This window comes from Triticum aestivum, chromosome 5B, assembly GCF_018294505.1.
Source record: "Triticum aestivum cultivar Chinese Spring chromosome 5B, IWGSC CS RefSeq v2.1, whole genome shotgun sequence".
Lineage (NCBI taxonomy): Eukaryota > Viridiplantae > Streptophyta > Magnoliopsida > Poales > Poaceae > Triticum > Triticum aestivum.
This window is the reverse complement of record NC_057807.1, coordinates 663,715,567-663,721,005: the sequence shown is the minus strand read 5'-3', so window position 1 is coordinate 663,721,005 and position 5,439 is coordinate 663,715,567.

The window sequence follows — 5,439 nt, the reverse complement described above, 5'->3', positions numbered from 1 at the left end:
CATGAAAATCCAGCATTCAAGTTTCAGCCAATATTATGAACTAACCATACTCACAATAACACGTAGGTCTCACAATTACTCATATCAATAGCATAATCAGCTAGCGAGCCATAATAATAAAACTCGGATGACAACACTTTCTCTCAAAATAATCATAACATGATATAACAAAATGGTATCTCGCTAGCCCTTTCTGAGACCGCAAAACATAAATGCAGAGCACCTTTAAAGATCAAGGACTGACTAAACATTGTAATTCATGGTAAAAGAGATCCAGTCAAGTCATACCCAATATAAATCAATAATAATGAATGCAAACGACAGTGTGCTCTCCAGCGGGTGCTTTTTAATAAGAAGGGTGATGACTCAACATAAAAGTAAATAGATAGGCCCTTCGCAGAGGGAAGCAGGGATTTGTAGAGGTGCCAGAGCTCGGTTTTGAAATAGAGATAAATTATATTTTGAGCGGCATACTTTCATTGTCAACATAACAACTAAGAGACGACGATATCTTCCATGCTAAACAGATTATAGGCAGTTCCCAAACAGAATGGTAAAGTTTATACTCCCCCTCCTCCACAAGCATCAATCCATGGCTTGCTCGAAACAACGAGTGCCTCCAACATTCAACGGGTCCCAGGGGAGTTTTGTTTGCAGTTATTTTGATTTAGTTTGCATAAAGAATGGGACTGGGCATCCCAGTTACCAGCCATTTTCTCGTGAACGAGGAGCGGAGTCCACTCCTCTTGAGAATAACCCGCCTAACACGGAAGATAAGGGCAACTCTAGTTGACATATGAGCTAATCGAGCATGCAAAACAGAATGTTTATTTGAAGGTTTAGAGTTTGGCACATACAAATTTACTTGGAACGATAGGTAAATATCGCATATAGGTAGGTATAGTGGACTCATATGGAACAACTTTGGGGTTTAAGAAGTTTGGATGCACAAGCAGTATTCCCGCTTAGTACAGGTGAAGGCTAGCAAAAGACTGGGAAGCGACCAACTGAGAGAGCGACAACAGTCGTAAACATGCATTAAAATTAATTTACACCGAATACAAGCATGAGTAGGATATAATCCACCATGAACATAAATATCATGAAGGCTATGTTGATTTGGTTTAACTACATGCGCGAACATGTGCCAAGTCGAGTCACTCAATTCATTTACAGGAGGATACCATCCCATCATACCACATCATAATCATTCTAATAGCATGTTGGCATGCAAGGTAAACCATTATAACTCATAGCTAATCAGGCATGGCACAAGCAACTATAATCTCTAAATGTCATTGCAAATATGTTTACTTCATAATAGCTGACTCAGGAACGATGAATCATCATATTTACAAAAACAAGAGAGGCCGAGTTCATACCAGCTTTTCTCATCCCAATAAATCCATCATATATCATCATTATTGCCTTTCACTTGCACGACCGAACGATGTGTATAATAATAAGAGTGCACGTGCATTGGACTAAGCTGGAATCTGCAAGCATTCAACTCAAGAGAGAAGACAAGTAATATGGGCTCTAAGTTAAATAAACAATCATGCATATAAGAGCCACTAAGCATTTTCAGTATGGTCTTCTCAACCCCCAAAGAAAGGAAAAGAAATAAAAACTATTTACACGGGAAAGCTCCCAACAAGCAAAAGAAGAACGGGAAATATTTTTGGGTTTTTTTTTTAATTACTACAGCAAGGAAATAAACTACTACTAATTTTTTTTGGTTTTTTTCTTAAGGTTTATCAAACACACAAGAAGAAAGCAGGAAAAAGAAAATAAACTAGCATGGATATTACAGTGAAAGAGTATGAGCACCGCCATCTAGCAATGAGTGTGTGTGAACATAAATGTAATGTCGATGGGAAATACGTACTCCCCCAAGCTTAGGCTTTTGGCCTAAGTTGGTCTATTGCCAGGGATAGCCTGGCGGATACCCGTAGGTGTAGCTGGGGTCGTACTGTGATGAAGAAGATTCTGACTGCCACTGGCTGGCAGCCTCCTCTGGATCCAAGAATAAACAGATAGTCATGGAGGCTCATCTTGTGGCTCCGGTTCCGGGGCTGGTGCAGGATTCCGATAGGCTTGAACAGCCGACCATGGAACGATGTGAGGACCTGCAGATAAGTTAAACAAATAAGGAGCAGGCAAAGTAATAGTCTCAGGGTGATGTTTATCAAAGTATAATTTATATTTGAGCTCCCCTTCGTGACTCTTAACAAGAAAGTCATGCGCTATCATACTCTTATAATCTAAATAAGCACGGGGCAGCGCTGTTTCTTCTTTCTCCTCATGCCTAATAGGTATTTCAAAATGTGCAGCTAGGCGTGAAGCATAAATGCCTCCAAAAATGGGGCCCTTAGTACGGTTTAGACTTAACCGTCTAGCAACAATTCCACCCATACTAACAGAGTTATTGCGGTATAAACCATGGAACAAAATAATAATATCAGGAATACTAAGGTTCCCACAGTTCCCGCGTCCAATCAAGCAATGACTAGCTAATAAGGCAAAGTAGGGTAAAACAGGAAAATATATGCTAGTGATCCTTGCATCAGAAACCTTCCTGGTTTCTCCCACAGTGATAGTGTTAATAAAAGCTTCTACTTCGTTACGGCGGGGTTCATCTAAGGTGCCCTCAAAGGGTATTCTGCTCTTCCTCCTTTTGTTTTTCCTTAGAGCTTCGGCTCGACGAGCCCCTCAAAAATTTCTTCATTATTTCTGAAAAAATCTGAAATTTTCAGTAACTTCAAATAAAAGTGAACCAACTTTAATAAAATTGATAGTAACAACTCCCACAAGTGCCTAGAGCCTATGTAAAGCATTGGGACTACTTGGAACCATATAAATTTGACATGCAAGCTCAAGAACATGGTCACCTATGCACCGCAAATTTGCAATGAATAAAGCACTAGAACAAAATCTAATTGGACCAATGAAGGAGTCACATACCAAGGAACAATCTCCCCAAGCAGTTTTGCGAGAGGTGCTTTGAGCAAGGAGATCGAAAATCACAGCAACGGGGGCTGGAACTCGTGCTTGAGTTGGTTTTTTGTGTTTGTGTGAGGCAGAGGAAGAAGATGGGTGCAGGGATAAGTGGAGGAGGGCCACCATGGGCCCATGAGGCAGGGGGCGCGCCCAGGGGGGTAGGGTGCGCCCTCCACCCTCGTGGCCAGGTGGCAGCTCCACCTGCGGTAATTTTTGCACAGTAAATTCTCAAATATTCCCGAAAAAATCATATTAAATTGGCATGGCATTCTGAGGACTTCTATTTTCAGGATATTTTATATTGCACGGATAAGTCAGGAGACAGACAGAAAAATACATTTTCCTTTATTTCTACTAAATAACAGAAAATATAAAAAGGGTACAGAAGGTTGTGCTTCTAGTTTCATCCATCTCGTGATCATCAAAATGAACCCACTAACAAGGTTGATCAAGTCTTGTTAACAAACTCATTCCGAATAATCACGGAACCGGAGAAATTTCGAATAACACTAAGTTACCTCAACGGGGATATGAAAATCCCCAACAATAAGAATATCATACTTTTTCTTGACAGTAGGGAGAGGGAATTCAAAACCTCCAAATATAATCGATGGAATTTTTCCAATACAGTTGATACTATAAACTTGAGGTTGTTTTCTCGGAAAGTGTACCGTGTGCTCATTGCCATTAACATGAAAAGTGACATTGCCTTTGGTGCAATCAATAACAGCCCTTGCAGTATTAAGGAAAGGTCTTCCAAGAATAATAGACATACTATCATCCTCATGAATATCAAGAATAACAAAGTCCGTTAAAATAGTAACGTTTGCAACCACAACAAGCACATCCTCACAAATACCGACAGGTATAGCAGTTGATTTATCAGCCATTTGCAAATATATTTCAGTAGGTGTCAACATATTCAAGTCAAGTCTACGATATAAAGAGAGAGGCATAACACTAACACCGGCTCCAAGATCACATAACGTAATTTTAACATAATTTCTCTTAATGGAGCATGGTATAGTAGGTACTCCTGGATCTCCAAGTTTCTTTGGTATTCCACCCTTAAAAGTATAATTAGCAAGCACGGTGAAAATTTCAGCTTCAGGTATCTTTCTTTTATTAGTAATGATATCCTTCATATACTTAGCATAAGGATTTGTTTTGAGCACATGAGTTAATCGCATACGCAAAAAGATGGGTCTAATCATTTCAGCAAAGCGCTCAAAATCCTCATCATCCTTTTTCTTGGATGGTTTCGGAGGAAAAGGCATGGGTTTCTGAACCCATGGTTCCCTTTCTTTACCATGTTTCCTAGCAACAAAGTCTCTTTTATCATCACGTTGATTCTTCGATTGTGGGTTATCAAGATCAACAGCAGGTTCAACTTCTACATCATTATCATTACTAGGTTGAGCATCAACATGAACATTATCATTAACATTATCACTAGGTTCATGTTCATCACCTGATTGTGTTTCAGCATCAGAAACAGAGATATCATTCGGATTCTCAGGTGGTTCAGTAATAGGTTCGCTAGAAGTTTGCAAAGTCCTATCATTTTTCTTTTTCTTCCTTTTAGAAGGACTAGGTACATCAATATTATTTCTCCGAAAATCTTGCTCGATTCTCTTAGGGTGGCCTTCAGGATACAAAGGTTCCTAAGTCATTCTACCAGTTCTAGTAGCCACTCTAATAGCATAATCATTTTTCTTACTATTCATTTCATCAAGCACTTCTTTCTGAGCTTTAAGTACTTGTTCTACTTGAGTGGTGACCATAGAAGCATGTTTGCTAACAAGTTTAAGTTCACCTCTAATATCAGCCATATAATCACCCAAGCGTTTAATCATAAAGGTATTCTGTTTTAATTGTCTACCAAAATAAGCATTAAAGTCATCTTGCTTAAACATAAAGTCATCAAACTCATCCAAGCACTGACTAGCAATTTTAGTAGGAGGGACTTTAGCTTTATCATATCTATAGAGAGAATTTACCTTTACTACCTGTGTCGGGATATCAGGAGGTTCTTCAGTAAATAAGTAATTGAGATCATATAATTCTTCAACAGGCGGTAAATTAAGACCATGTATTTCTTCAATAGGAGGTAAATTCTTTAACATCTTCATCTTTAATACCTTTTTCTTTCATAGATTTGTTTGCCTCCTGCATATCTTCGGGACTGAGAAATAGAACACCTCTCTTCTTCGGAGTTGGTTTAGGAATAGGCTCAGTAATTGGCTCTGGAGCTGGCTCAGGAGGTGGCTCAGGAGGTTCCCAATTATTTTCATTTGCCAACATATTATTCAATAGAATTTCAGCTTCATTCGGTGTTCTTTCCCTGAAAAGAGAACCAGCACAACTATCCAGGTAATCTCTGGAAGCATCGGTTAGTCCATTATAAAAGATATCAAATATTTCAGGTTTCTTAAGAGG